The 16254-nt window shown below is 37.3% G+C and overlaps 1 pseudogene; it reads right to left on the reverse strand.

Annotated features, from left to right (window-relative positions):
• Positions 1-14922: 14922 nt before the first annotated feature.
• On the reverse strand, positions 14923-15878 carry LOC123938344 (annotated as a pseudogene).
• Positions 15879-16254: the final 376 nt, after the last annotated feature.

Genomic DNA, 16254 nt, shown 5'->3' on the forward strand with positions numbered 1-16254 from the left:
GAAACTACGAAGTAGGGGCACCTGGATGGTTCAGTAAGTTAAGCATCTGCCTTTGGCTCAGGTCATGATCCCAGAGTTCTGGGATCAAACCATACACTGGGCTCCCTGCTCAGTGAGGAGTCTGCTTCTCCTTCTTCCCCTTCCACCCACTCATTCTCTCTCTCTCAAATAAGTAAAATATTTTTTTAAAAAGAAACCATGGAGTAGGAAACTTTTAAATATTGCCTCTCTGTATTAAAAAAGAAACCTCTTTTTAATTTTTTAAAAAATCTCTTTAATTTTCTAATTCTTATTCTTTCAAAACATATCATACAATTATATTATAGTGATGTTATATTTACTGAAGTTGATAAATTCACTCTGACTCTGTAGAACACCCATATTCTTAGGAAATACATAATTAAAATATTCAGAGAAAGAAAAATCATGTTATTCTATGTAATTGATTGAAATGAGGGAGTGAGAGAAGGGTGATGTAAAGAAAGAGGTTAAAAAAAAAGCTAACTGTTGAGTCTGGGTAAAAGGTATGTGGCTGTGGTTTATACCATTCTTATTCATACTACTTTTATGTAAGTGTAAAATTTTTCCATACAAACAGTTAAAATATCACTTGTCCTACATTTATAAGCTTTGTATTCTGTTTGTTGACAGTGTAAGTGACAATCTTATAAAATGTGCTCATTTCAATGTGACTAATTATTACTGTGACAATCCTGTCATCTTCCTACCTTGCATCATCCCTTAATGATAGACCACAATGATATGCACTATGTGGACATGGTCCAAAACTGAAAGCACCTAGTGGTTAAACTGTAGATTTAGTATCTATGCTTGCATAAGAAACTGTGGGACAAATGTGAACTCAGAATAGAAGGAAGATTTAGGGGAGGTATCCTGCTTGAGGTGATGTCTGAACCGAGTTTTGAAGTATGTAATTTATTAAACAAAAAAAGAGAAGCATGATATCAAATATTCAAATTTAGTCATTTATTCAATAAACACTTAAACTCTTATAATCCAAAATAACAGCTAAATGAGTTTAAAATCTGAGCACTCTATGGTTGTTGTTTTCAAGGAATTTGAATCTGTATAGTTTTATATGGAAAGAGGTACTATACAATGTATGATAAACCTAATATCATATATATGATGCTAATGTGGAAGGTGTATGGCTCATAAGGACACATCCCTTTTATCCGCAGTACATGAATTTGGTCAAAAAAGGGGACTGAGGTCAGCCTCTGGAACTCAGTGCAAATGTTGACTAGATGTTCCCTCAGATGAGCACAGGAGACTGTGGCAGAGGGGACTTTCTCAGGGACAATATGCCACAGGAAAGGCACAACATGTGCAAAGGTCTGAAGGTTGGCAAAGTATAAGGGATAAATGTTCCAATCGTTCATTCTTTCCTACTTTATTTTATAGACTTCTTTCTTGCCCTTCTGTGACCCAGAGTTCTACAAACAGAAGCAAAATGATTAGATCTGCACTTTAGAAATGTTAAATTAGTGGTCATTTGGGAAAGTGCAGCACTGCAAGTAGAGAGACGAAGTGAGCGAAGATGGTGAAGTAGATGGTGTTGATCTAAATTGAATGGACCATGCCTTGACACCAGGATGGACTGGACGGAGGAAAGGTATATTTGGAATATGTGGGGCCTTTTGAACCTGGTCCATAAAGTCACGGACATGGTTACATAGCTATATTTTATAATGGGGCTGTGTCCAACTTGTGAAAAATCAGACAGATTTGAAAGTACGGATTAATTTTCCTCTTAACAAACTTGATTAGTTCATGATTGTAAAACAAAGATCATGCAGTGTTTTGGGAAAGAGTATCAGAAAACCAATTCTCAATATTTTTTATTGCAATAAAACTGAATACAATACAGACACTCTAAAGTAATTAAGAAATGTATGTATCACCCCTCAATTTTATGACTATAATGATACGTTTCATGGTTCCATTTACAACACCCAGACATGTAGAACAAAATGAGACAAAATAAAACAAAATGTGGTATTGAGCTATAGTATTACAAAGATTTTTTTATTTCAAAAATTTTTATTTTTTATTTGTATTATTAACATATAATGTATTATTTGTTTCAGGGGTACAAGTCTGTGATTCATCAGTCTTACACAACACACAGCACTTACCACAACACATATCCTCCCCAATGTCCGTCATTCAGTCTCCGCATTTGACCACTGCCCTCCCATCTAACAACCCTCAGTTTGTTTCCTGAGGTTAAGAGTCTCTTATACTTTGTTCCCTCTCTGATTTTGTCTTGATCCATTTGTTTCCTCCCTTCCTCTATGAACCTCTGCCTTGTTTCTTAAATTCCATGTATCACTGAGATCGTATGATAATTATCTTTCACTGATTAATTTATTTCACCTAGCATAATATCCTCTAGTTCCATCCATGTTATTGTAAATGGCAAGATTTCATTTTTTATGGCTGTGTAACATTCCATTGTGCTCTGTGTGTGCGTGTGTGTGTGTGTGTGTGTGTGTGTAATCACATCTTCTTTATCCATTTATCTGGTGATGGACATCTGAGCTCTTTCCACTGTTTGGCTATTGTGGACATTGCTGTTATAAACATTGGGAAGAAGATGTCCCTTTGGATCACTACATATTTGGGGTAAATACTCAGTAGGGCAATTGGTGGGTGATAGGGTATCTCTATTTTCAACTTTTTGAGGAACCTCCATGTTCTGTCCCAAAGAGGCTGCACCATCTTGCATTCCCACCAACAGTGTAGGCGGATTCCCCTTTCTCCACATCCTGGACAACATTTGTCATTTCCTGACTTAATTTTACCATTCTGACTGAGATGACGTCATATCCCATTGTTGTCTTGATTTGTGTTTCCTTGATGCCAAGTGATATTGAGCAGTTTTTCATTTTTCTGTTGCTTTTTGGATGTCTTCTTTGCAGAAATGTCTGTTTATGTCTTCTGCTCATTTCTTGATTGGATTATTCCATGAAACTCACTGAGTTTCATAAATTCTTTATATATTTGAGATACTAACCCTTAATTTCTGAATATCTTCTCCCATTCTGTCAGTTGTCTTTTGGTTTTGTTGACTGTTTCCTTTGCTGTGCAAAAGTTTTGTTTTTTTTTTAAAGATTTTATTTATTTATTTGACAGAGAGAGATCACAAGTAGATAGAGAGGCAGGCAGAGAGAGAGAGAGAGAGAGAGAAGCAGGCTCCCTGCTGAGCAGAGAGCCCGATGCGAGACTCGATCCCAGGACCCTGAGATCATGACCTGAGCTGAAGGCAGCGGCTTAACCCACTGAGCCACCCAGGCACCCCCAAAAGTTTTTTTTTTTTTTTTTGTTTGTTTGTTTTTATCTTGATGAAGTCTCAGTAGTTCATTTTTGCCTTTGTTTCCCTTGCATTTGGAGACATGTCTGGTGAGAAGTGACTGTGGCTAAAGTCAAAGAGGTTGCTGCCTATGGTCTCCTCAAGGATTTTGATGGATTCCTGTCTCATATTTAGGTCTGTCATCCAGTTTGACCCTGTTTTTGTGTGTAGTGCAAAGAAATGGTCCAGTTTCATTCTTCTGCATGTGGCTGTCCAATTTTTCCAACAACAACAACAACAACAAACTCTATCTTCAATAACAACAATCACTTTAAAAGTTTTTAGAACAATTAGTTTTCTTTTTAGGTAATGTGTCTAAAATATAATTTCCATAGTCTTTACTAATAATAGTTTACAAGTTTTATGTAGTTGGTAAAGTTATTTATCAAATTATATATATATATTATATATATATATATATATAATATATATATATATATATAAAATATATATACAACACCTAATACTTGGAATTTGTGTTTCAAATTTCCTGCATCTAGAGTTAAAAACTGAAATGGAAGAGCTACAAGCACTCAAATGCACTCTCTTACAAGTATCATATAATTAGCTGCTCTAAAATAGTTTAACATTTTCAATTTTTTAATTTATTCATGTGATTTTGATAGTGATACATCCAGCCAAAGGAATCACTTCTATGCCCTGGTAACAGGGTTTCAGGTATCTACATCCTTTAGAGTACATTAAAGACCATTATTGGAATTCTTCATCCAAATTCAGAATTAAAATTATTGTTCATTGGATAGAAAATCTTCCATTATTTTTCATACAATTTCTGCTTTCTTAAATGTGTTCAAAAGTAACATTTGAAGAAACATAATGAGCAAAACAATTTTCTAGGGGTGGCTAAAAATTAAGCTTCTTAAACATAATTAGATACATTTAAATTAACATTTAACATAGTTATGATTGTTTTTCCCCCTCTTAGGTCATTATTTGTAAACATACAGTTCAGTGTACTTAACTCAGTGACTGACAGTGAGTTTGGAAAATGGAAACCTCTAATGATATGGTTAAAAATCTTTGAGTTATGTAGTTTAAACTTTTATTTTAGTGAGAATATCAGGCCACAGCCTTTTTTGTTTTGGTTTGTTTTGTTTTAATTCAGTGAGCTAATTTAAGATCTTACCAGTTCAGTGCTTGGAGACTGGGTTATATTCTTTTTTTTTTTTCCATTTTATTTATTTTTTCAGCATAACAGTATTCATTCTTTTTGCACAACAAGAGACTGGGTTATATTCTATAGGATGGATATGTCCCCAATTCCAAAATAAATTACCTATTAATAAGCTTAATGATGTCATTGTTGAATCTTGATAGGAATTATTTTAAAAAATAATGTCTGCTACAAATATATTTACATAAATGATTACTTTGGTAGGACAAATAATGATTTTTAAATTTTGTTCAAAGTATTAATTTACAAACTATATAGTTCTAGACTAATTTAGCGCCCACAATCTGTGAAGAAAGAGGACAAACATCTTCATTGTGTTGAAGAGTCTCTATCCTCCCCCTCATGCATGTTTGTTCTGTGACCAGAAGGGGTTAATTGTCCCTCAGCCTTCTGGACTGTTTGCCAATGAGAGCCCCCAAGCAAATGATTAAAGTTTAGAAGACATAGATCTTTGTATTTATACCCTCAGCATTGTCTGTCAGACTGAGACTGTTAATGACCAAGATCCTCCCCTCTGAGGCTCTGTACTCACCTGTGGTCATCCTTCCAGGAGTTTTAGCTGCTATGGAACCTGATAACCACTGCTACTCCCCTTGTCCCTTGGGAGCAAGACTGGCAAAAGCTTCCATTTTTCTTTTTTTCTTCTTGGTGACTTTTGGTCACCTTGGTAAAAAATCCTTAATCCTGTCTACCTATTTTCTGCATTAATCCCAATGTAATCATCCATGAATATTGGCTACACTTTACAGATATTTGCCAAAATAAACCCTGATTACATATTTAGGGTTATAGTTTACTGATTAAATTTATTTAACATCTTTCCATATGGTCATTACTCCAAATATTTTTTAATTCAATTTTATTTTTTCAGTGCTCCAAGATTTATTGTTTATGCATCACACCCAGTGTTCCATACAATACATGCCCTCCTTAATACCCATCACCAAGCTTATGCATCTCCCCCACTACCCTCCCTTCCAAAACCCTCAGTTTGTTTCTCAGAGTCCACAGCCTCTCATGGTTCATCTCCCCCTCCAATTTCCCCAATTCACCTTTCTTTATATTAAAAACTGATGTCTTTTACTTTTTGCTACCCCAAAATTTGTAAAATATATAGCACTGTTAATCTCTGTATATATGTAAATACAATAAGCTAGATTTTTTTTTTTTTGGTATGTAGTTACAAGTAGAATTAGTTATAGGCCATACACTTCTCAGTTTTATTAGATGCTGCTAAAATGTTTTATAGTTTTACTTTTTCTACTACATATGTGTCCCAGAAATATTTATAAAGTATGAGAAGTGAGATGTACTGTTGTATATTTAAGAACTGAATAATGCAATTTGGTACAGCCACTTTGGAAAACAGTATGAAGGTTCCTCAAAAATTTAAAAATAGAACTACCCTATGACCAGTCAATTGCACTATTGGGTATTTACCCCAAAGATACAGATGTAGCAAAAAGAAGGGGCACATGCACCCCAATGTTCATAGAAGCAATGTCCACAAAACCAAACTTTTGGAGCTGAGATGCCCTTCCACAGAAGAGTGAATAAAGAAGATGTGGTCCATATACACAATGGAATATAATGCAGCCATCAGAAAAGATGAATACCCACCATTTGCATTGACATGGGTGGAACTGGAAGATATTATGCTGAGTGAAATTAGTCAAGCTGAGAAAGACAATTATGATACGGTTTCATTTATATGTGGAACATAAAGATAATATGGAGCGCATTAGGAGAAGGAAGGAAAAAATGAAGTGGGGAGAATCAGAGGGAAAGACAAACCTTGAGAGACTATGGACTCTGGGAAACAAACTGAAGGGTTCAGAGGAGAAAGGAATGGGGGATGTGTTAGCTCAGTGATAGGTATTAAGGAGGGGATGTATTGCATGGAGCACTGAGTATTATGTGCAAACAATGAATCAAGGAACACTACATCAAAAACTAATGATGTACTGTATGGTGACTAACATAACATTAAAAAAAAGAACTAAAGAGCGAGAAAAACAAAACTGTTACACTCAAGAATTTTAGGACATTATGGTTGACACTTAAAGAATATGGAATTTAAAGGTGCCAACCCACTTGTACAATAAGAAGTCCATATATAATTTTTCAATCCCCCCAAAATTAAGTGCTAATAGCCTATTGTTGATTGTAAGCCTTATCAATAACAATTAACAACTATTTTGTCTGTTATATATATATATAATATACAGAATTTTAAAAATAATCTAAATATTTTTCTTTATTTAATTTAATTTTATTTTTCAGTGTTCCAAGTTTCATTGTTTATGCCATCACACCAAGTGAATTATTTTTTTAAGATTTTACTCATTTATTTGAGAGAGACAGACAGACAGACAGTACACACCAGCGGGGGAGGGGTAGAGAGAGACAGCAGGACAAAAAGGCTTCTGAGCATGAAGCCTGACACAGAGCTTGATTCCAGGACCCTGAGATCATGACCTGAGCTGAAGTCAGATCCTTAAGTGACTGAGCCACCAAGGCATCCCTAATATATTGTATGCTTACAATAAAGTAAGTTAGACAACATGGTCCTCTCAATTGATGCAGAAAAAACTTTTGACAAAAGAGAACATCCTTTCCTGATTAAAACTCTTCAAAGTATAGGAATAGAAGGAACATTCCTCAAAAATTTATCTATGGGGCGCCTGGGTAGCTCAGTGGGTTAAAGCCTCTGCCTCAGCTTAGGTCATGATACGAGGGTCCTGGGATCGAGCCCCACATTGGACTGTCCACTCAGCAGGGAGACTGCTTCCTCCTCTCTCTCTCTCTGACTGCATCTCTGTCTACTTGTGATCTATCAAATAAATAAATAAAATCTTTTTAAAAATCTATCTATGAAAAACCTACAGTGAATATCATTCTCAATGGGGAAATGCTGGCCACCTTCCCTTTGAGATCAGGAACATGATAAGGATGCCCACTCTCACCACTCTTGTTCAACGTAATGGTAGAAATCCTAGCAACAGCAATCAGACAACAAAAATAAATAAAACTATTCCAATTGGCAATGAAGAAGTCAAATTCTTTCTCTTTGCAGATGACATAATACTTTATGGAAAACCCAAAAGACTCCACCCCCAATTTACTAGAGCTCATATAGCAATTGAGTAATGTGGAAGGATACAAAATCAATGCACAGAAATCAGCTCCTTTCTTATACACTAACAATGAAAATATAGAAATGGAAATTAGAGAATTGATTGCATTTACTGTAGAAACAAGAACTCTAAGGTACCTGGGAATAAACCAGTACCGAAGGAATGATCTGTACCCAAGAAACTACAGATTACTCATAGAAGAAATTGAAGAAGAAACAAAAAGATGACAAAAATATGGAAAAGCATTCCATGATCTTGGATCAGAAGAATAAACATTGTTAAAAGGTCTATAATGCTAGAACAATCTATACTTTCAATGTCCTTCTGATCAAAATTCCAGTAGCATTTTTCAAACTGAGCAGTTTGAAAAATATTAATTAAAAATATTTCAAATAAACTTTGGGGTACAGATGGCTCTTCATTTCACTACATCCGTATATTTGGGGTAAATATGGGTCATAGGGAAGCTCTATTTGTAATTTCTTGAGGAATCTCCACACTGTTCTCCAAAGTGGCTGCACCGACTTGCATTCCCACCAACAGTGGAAGAGGGTTGCCCTTTCTCCACAACCTCCCCAACACATGTTGTTTCCTGTCTTGCTAATTTTGGCCATTCTAACTGGTGAAAGGTGATATCTCAATGTGGTTTTAATTAGAAACTCCCTGATGGCTAGTGATGATGAGAATTTTTTCATGTGTCTGATAGCCATTTGTATATCTTCATTGGAGAAGTGTCTGTTCATATCTTCTGCCCATTTTTCGATATGATTATCTGTTTTTTGTGTGTTGAGTTTGAGGAGTTCTTTATAGATCCTGGATATCAACCTTTGTCTGTACTGTCATTTGCAAATATCTTCTCCCATTCCATGGGTTGCCACTTTGTTTTGTTGAATGTTTCCTTTGCTGTGCAGAAGCTTTTGATCTTGATGAAGTCCCAAAAGTTCATTTTTGCTTTTGTTTCCTTGGCCTTTGGAGACATATCTTGAAAGAAGTTGCTGTGGCTGATATCAAAGAGGTTACTGCCTATATTCTCCTCTAGGATTCTGATGGATTCTGTACCCCAAAGTTTATAGCAGCAATGGCCATGGTAGCCAAACTGTGGAAAGAGTGTTCTGTAGTTCCTTGAGTACAAACATTTACCTCTTTGGTTAGGTTTATTCCCAGGTCTAATGGTTCTTGGTGCCATAGTAAATGGAATCGATTCTCTAATTTCCCTTTCTGTATTTTCATTGTTAGTGTATAAGAAAGCCACTGATTTCCGTACATTGACTTTGTATCCTGCCATATTACTGAATTGCTGTATGAGTTCTAGTAGTTTGGGGGTGGAGTCTTTGGGGTTTTCCATATAAAAAATCATGTCATCTGCGAAGACAGAGAGTTTGACTTCTTCCTTGCCAATTTGGATACCTTTTATTTCTCTCTGTTGTCTGATTGCCATTACTAGGACATCTAATACTATGTTGAACAAGAGTGGTGAGAGTGGGCATCCTTGTCGTGTTCCTGATCTCAACGGGAAGGCTGTAAGCTTTTTCCCATTGAGGATGATATTTGCTGTGGGTCTTTCATAGATATATTTTATGAAGTTCAGTAATATTCCCTCTATCCCTATACTTTGAAGTGTTTTAATCAGGAACGGATATTGGATTTTGTCAAATGCTTTTTATGCATCAATTGAGAGGACCATGTGGTTATTCTCTCTTCTCTTACTGATTTTCCTATCACATTGATTGATTTGCGAATGTTGAACCATCCTTGTAACCCAGGGATGAATCAAACCTGGTCATGGGGGATAATCTTTTTAATATGCTGCTGGATCCTGTTTGCTAGGATCTTGTTGAGAATCTTAGCATCCATATTCATCAGTGATATTGGTCTGAAATTCTCCTTTTTGGTAGGGTCTTTACCTGGTTTGGGGATCAGGGTAATGCTGACTTCCTAAAAGTCTGGAAGTTTTCCTTCTGCTTCAATTTTTTGGAACATCTTCAGGAGAATTGGTGTTATTTCTTCGTTGAAAGTTTGGTAGAATTCACCAGGGAATCCATCAGGTCCTGGGCTCTTGTTTTTTGGGAGGTTTTTGATCACTGCTTCAATCTTGTTACTAGATATCAGTCTATCAGGTTGTCAAATTCATTTTGGTTCAATTTGGGGAGTTTATAGTTTTCCAGGAATGCATCCATTTCATCTAGGTTGCTTAACTTATTGACATATAACTGTTCATAATGATTTCTGATGATTGTTTCTATTTCTTTGGTGTTAGATGTGATCTCTCCCTTTTCATTCATAATTTTATTAATTTGGGCATTCTCTCTTTTGTTTTGTATTAGCGTGGCCAATTGTTTATCGATCTTATTGATTCTTTAAGAAACCAGCTTCTAGTTTCATTGATACGTTCTAGTGTATTTCTGGTTTCTACCTCATTGATCTCTGCTCTAATCTTGATTATTTCCCTTCTTGTGTGTGGGGTTGGTTTGATTTGTTGTTGATTCTCCAGTTCTTTAAGTGTAGAGACAGCTGGTGTATTGTGGAGTTTTAAATTTTTTTGAGGGAGGCTTGGATGGCTATGTATTTCCCCCTTGGAACCGCCTCTGCTGTATTTCATAGGTTTTGGACTGAAGTGTCTTCATTCTCTTTGGTTTCATGAATTGTTGAAGCTCTTCTTTGATCTCCTGGTTGATCCAAGCATTCTTAAGCAAGGTGGTCTTTAGCTTCCAGGTGTTTGAGTTCCTTCTGAACTTTTCCTTGTGATTGAGTTCCAGTTTCAAAGCATTGTGATCTGAGAATATGCAGGGAATAATGTCAGTCTTTTGGTATCGGTTGAGTATTGCTTTGTGACCCAGTATGTGGTCTATTCTGGAGAAGGTTCCATGTGCACTTGAGAAGAATGAGTATTCTGTTGTTTTAGGGTGGAATGTTCTGTATATGCCTATGAGATCCAACTGGTCCAATGTGTCATTCAATGCTCTTATTTCTTTATTGGTTTTCTGCTTAGATGATCTGTCTATTACTGAGAGAGGCATATTAAGATCTCCTACTATTATTATATTCATATATTATGACTCACCATCTTGATTAATAGTTTTCTTATGTAATTGGGTGCTCCCATATTGGGGGTGTAGATATTTACAGTTATTAGATCATCTTGGTGGATAGTCCCTTCAAGAATGTTGTAGTGTCCTTCTGTATCTCTGACTAGAGTCTTTAGCTTAAAATCTAATTTATCTGATATGAGAATCACACCCCGGGCCTTCTTTTGAGGCCCACTGGCATGAAAGATGCTTCTCCATCCCTTCACTTTCAGTCTGGGTGTATCCTTAGGTTCAAAATGGGTCTCTTGTAGACAACACATGGATGGGTCCGGTTGTTTTATCCAATCTGCAACCCTGTGTCATTTAATGAATGCATTTAGGCCATTCACATTGAGAGTGATTATTCAGAGATAGGTTTTTATTGACATCATGTTACCTTTGAAGGCTTTCTGTCTGTAGATTGTCTCTATATTTCTGTTCAATGATATTCTTAGGATTTTTTTCTCTTTTATAGGACCCCCCTTAGTATTTCCTGCAGTGTCGGTTTGGTGGTTGCATAGTCTTTTAAGTCTTGCCAGTCTTGGAACCTGTTCATCTCTCCATCCATTTTGAATGTCAGTCTTGCTGGATAAAGTATTCTTAGCTGCATGTTCTTCTCATTTAGTGCCCTGAATATATTTTGCCAGTACTTCCTGGCTTGCCAGGTCTCTGTGGAAATGTCTAACGTTATTCTAATGGGCTTTCCTCTGTATGTAAGGTGCTTCTTTGTTCTAGCTGCTTTCAAGGGTTCTGCCTAGAATTATAATCATTCTAACTATCAGTTTTCGTGAGGGCTTTCAAGAACCTATAATCTTGGTGGGGGAAACCATTCTCCCTCTAGTATGTGAACACTGTTTCCTTTCGTGAGATTGTGCATATTTTCATAGACAACTTTAACCACTATATCTTCTAGACTTCTTTCTTTCTCCTCCCCTTCAAGGTTTCCAATAATTCTGATATTGGAATGTTTCATGGCATCACTAATTTCCCTGATTCTCTTTTCATGGCTTCTGAACTGTTTGTTCCAGGCTTCCTCCTGATCCTTTCTCTCTATCTGTTTGTCCTCCAGATCACTAATTCTATCTTCTGTCTCAGTTACCCTAGCTTTTAGAGAATTTAGATTAGATTGGAACTCATTGAGAGCATTTTGAACATCATCCCTGGTGGCTTTCAGTTCTGCCCTAACATTGTGAACATCATCCCTGGTGGCTTTCAGTTCTGCCCTCATCAATTCCGTTTGGTCGTCCATGGCTTTCTCCAACCTAGCTATCGCCTGGATAATTGTTAGCCTGAATTCTTTTTCTGACATATTGTCTATGTTGATAGCCATTAGCTCTGTTGTTGAAGGCCCATCCTCTGTATTTTTCTTCTGTTGGGCATTCCTCCTCCTCGTCATTTTGGTGAGAGATGACTGAACAGATGTAGCTGGATATCGACTGTGGTGCAGGCAATATGTACCCTGTACCACTTTTCTGCAATCAGGATTCCCCACACAAAGGAGATAAAAAAGAATAGAAAAAGAAAGAAAAAGGAGAGAGAGAGAGCGCACGAGAGAGAGAGAGACAGGGAAAAATGGGAAGATGAAAAAGAAGTTCAGCCCATTGGTCCCCAAGGTAAGATTTATGAAGTATACAAACAAAAACATACCAACAAAAAGACTGATAAAAGTATATGACAGAGAAAATATATATATATATAAAAGCAAAAAAAATGAAGAACCTCATCAAAAAGAGCCCCAAGTATAAGATTTATATACTATCAGGACAAACACAACTACACAGAAACCCTGGTGGAAGGAAAAGATGTGAAAGTGGTTATAAATTCTCAGTGTGGGCGAGGAAGATTATTTTGATTCTTCCTGGATGTATCTTGATGTCTTTGTTAAAGGACTCAACTTTCCTAAGCTGAAGGGGGATTAAAAATTGGTTTACCTATAGGGGTAGCATTGATTGGGGCATGGGGATTACCTTGAATTTTAACTGTATTTGTTTATTACAAAATAAAAATAAAAAAAGAACAAACTAGACTAAACTAAACTAAAATTAAAAAAAATTTAAAAAATAGAAAAGTAAAAGAAAAACACGGGTGTATGTATCAAAAAGTTCAGTTTTGAAGGTTATTAAGGAATTTGATTTACTGGACATCTCAGTGTGATGGTAAATAGGTTAAAAAATTATCTATATGTATTTAAAAAATGAACCAGAATAGTGATAATGAATTAAAAATAAAAGTTTTATCTATGAAGTAGTAGTGATTGTTCTTTTGTTGTCTTTTTTTTCTTCCTTCCTGTTTGGTTTTCTGGGGGAGGGGCCTGCCATGTGGCTTTTCAGTCAATGATGTTCTCTGAGTTAAGTCCTCCTGCCCCCCTTAAGGGGGTGGGCTCTGAGGAAACCGCTTTTTTATGGCTTTTGTTCTCTGGAGGTTTTTATGTTTGTTCATCTGTTATCTCTTGCCTTGACAGCTTTTGATGGTTTCTGGAGGTTTAGAGGAGAGCAAACTGCACCCTGACCTCCGTCTCACAGAGAAGTCTCAGAATGCTCTGAAGAGCTGCTGGCAGAGTAGGTTCCGAGTCACAGTCCCTGGGGATGCAGGATCTCCTCCTTGTACCCAAAACCACAGCAGCAGTGGCTCTCTGGGCAGCTCCAGACCACCAGAGATGTTCCAAGAAGCAATCACACACTGAGATTTTGCCACTGGTGGGGGCTGGGAGTGCCTGGTATTTCTGGGTCCCAGAGCTCCTGGCTACCCCCTGTGAGCACCTCTCCCAGGGGAGGGGGTGGGGCGCACATGTCTCAGGCTCTGATCCCTCGGCCGGAGTCTAAGAGTGCCAGGCTAATGCCTGCCTGCACCTCTCTCAGGGAGGGTGTGGGGCATGCCTGTCTTAAGAACGCTTTCTGGCAAGGCTCCCAGCCCCTCTCAGGAGCCAGACCCATGTGTTCTTGGGTGCTCGCGGCTCAGTGTTACTGGTGGCTCAGGGACCAAGACCTGGTTTCTTAGCCACACTCTTTCTGGTTCAGTGCCAGTTGAGGCTGTCCTGGGTCTGGGGACTTAAGCCCCTGACCCTTACCACCCTGATTCCCACAATTTCCACCCATAATCCTTTGCTCTTTTTTGAGTGCTTTCAACAAGACTCCAAGTTAATGCTGGTCCCCAGATGCATGGCACTCTTGTATTGGGGTATTATTTCCAATCGGTCGCCTCTGGTTGCTCCCTCACCCTTTTGTTTATCTTCTGATATCAGTCCAATGTTTCCACTCTGCTTTACCTGCCCACTGGTGTCTTATGCTCCTGTAGAGATCCAGACATGTATAATTCTGATCTCAGGCTGATTTCATGGGTGATGGGAGTTCTTTGGTACGTAATCAGCTCACTTTAAGGTATAGATTGAAATGGCGCCTCCCCCTCCTTCCCCGCCATCTTGACTTCCAATACCCAACTTTTATATAAACATGGACAGGACTGGAGGAGATTATGCTGAGTGAAATAAGTCAAGCAGATAAAGTCAATTATCGTATGCTTTCATTTACTTGTGGAGCATAAGGAATAACATGGAGGACATTAGGAGAAGGGAAGGAAAAGTGAATTGGGACAAATCAGAGGGGGAGACAAACCATGACAGACTGTGGACACTGTGAAACAAACTGATGGTTTTGGAAGGGAGGGAGTTGGGAGGAAGGGTGAGCCTGGTGATCGATATTAGGAGGGCATGTATTGCACGGAGCATGAGGTGTGGTGCATAAACAATGGATCTTGGAAAGCTGAAAAAATAAAGTAAAATTAAAAGTAAAACAAAATGCTAAATATCCAAATACTTAATTTAAAACATAAAGACAATTTAATACACCTCATAACGGTTATTGTCCTTTATTCTCATAATGTATGTTCTAAATGTATTAATAGTCTCCTACAAAATAAGTTTGTAATTATCAATGTCAGTAAAGTAATGTCATATATTATGATCCTTAAATTCATTTTGAATGGAAAAATAGAATGTAATCAAAGAGCTTTGTAATACACCAAAGCCATTCCCAAATGAGTTATGCAAAAGATACAAGACATTATGAGATGAAAATCTATGGAATAAAATTGCCATAAGATTCTGAAGTTATAATATTTGGAGAGAAAGAATAAAAGCATTAATATAAAAATTTAGTATTTTATATTTTCTTCAAAGGCAGGTCCCACATTCAACATTTTCTTCAGAGCTCCTAGGACATCCTTATTCCTGAGACTATAGATTAAAGAGTTTAACATAGGAATGAGGATGGTATAAAAAACAGATACAACAATGTCCTTCTCAGGAGTGTGATAGGAGTTGGGAGTATATAGGTGTATAGAGTAGTCCCATAGAAGAGGATGACCACAGTCATATGGGAAGAACAAATGGCACATGCCTTCTTCCAGCCCTCTGCTGAGTTCATCCTGTGAATGGTAAGGAGGATGAAAAAATAGGAACTTGAAATGACTGTCACAGGAATGAGGAGCATGAGGACACAGCACAGACACATGACTGTCTCATAGAGAGAAGTGTCTGAGCAGGAGAGCTTCGTTACAGTAGGGACTTCACAGAAGAAATGATGGATATCCCGGGATCTGCAGAAAGGGAAAGTTATAGTGATGGGTGTGAGCATGAATCCATCCACAGATCCCAGAAACCAGCAGCCAGATGCAAGGAGAAAACATACTTTATGGATCATGAGGAGAGGGTAACAAAGTGGGTAACAAATGGCCACATAGCGGTCATAAGCCATGGCATCTAGAAAGAAAAATTCTGAACCTGCTAGTGTTACATAGAGTAACATTTGCATTACACACGCAGAGGCTGAGATCTTATTTATACCCATGGCCTGGTCGATGAGCATCTTAGGCACAGTGACAGAAATATACATTACATCCATGAGAGACAACTGGCTGATGAAAAAGTACATGGGGCTGTGGAAGTGGGCATCAAAATGTATCAGAAGAATTAGGACACCATTTCCAGTTAAAGCCATCAAGAATACTACAAAAATGACCACACACAGGAGAGCTGGGTGATTTGATTGACTGAAGATTCCCACCAGAATGAAATCAGACTGTCCAGTGTAATTGGCCACCCACTTCATGTTTTTCATAAGTTTCACTTATACAACGGAGAAGAGTTTTGGGATTAATGGTCATCCATGGGAGTCTTCCACCTGAAAGGAATAAATACATATTTACTGGCTGTGTATGTGAGTATGTTTGTTTATGCCAACCTCATTGTGCTAATCAGAGAAAGTTTTATGGTGTACAGAAATGAGATGATTAATTACTTAAAATTTAACCTTTAGTAGAAAATAAGGCATTAGGAACTGTGGGTAAAAATATTTGGCAAATTATACTAAATTTGTTGCAGTTCAGGTGAAATTGCAGCCTAATGATTGATATTGACATCTATCAACATATATTGAGCATTTGAAGAGATAATAACTTAAACACAAAAAGTGAATTGTTGAAAGA

Source organism: Meles meles, chromosome 3 (assembly GCF_922984935.1).
Source record: "Meles meles chromosome 3, mMelMel3.1 paternal haplotype, whole genome shotgun sequence".
In the NCBI taxonomy this organism is placed as follows: Eukaryota; Metazoa; Chordata; class Mammalia; order Carnivora; family Mustelidae; genus Meles; species Meles meles.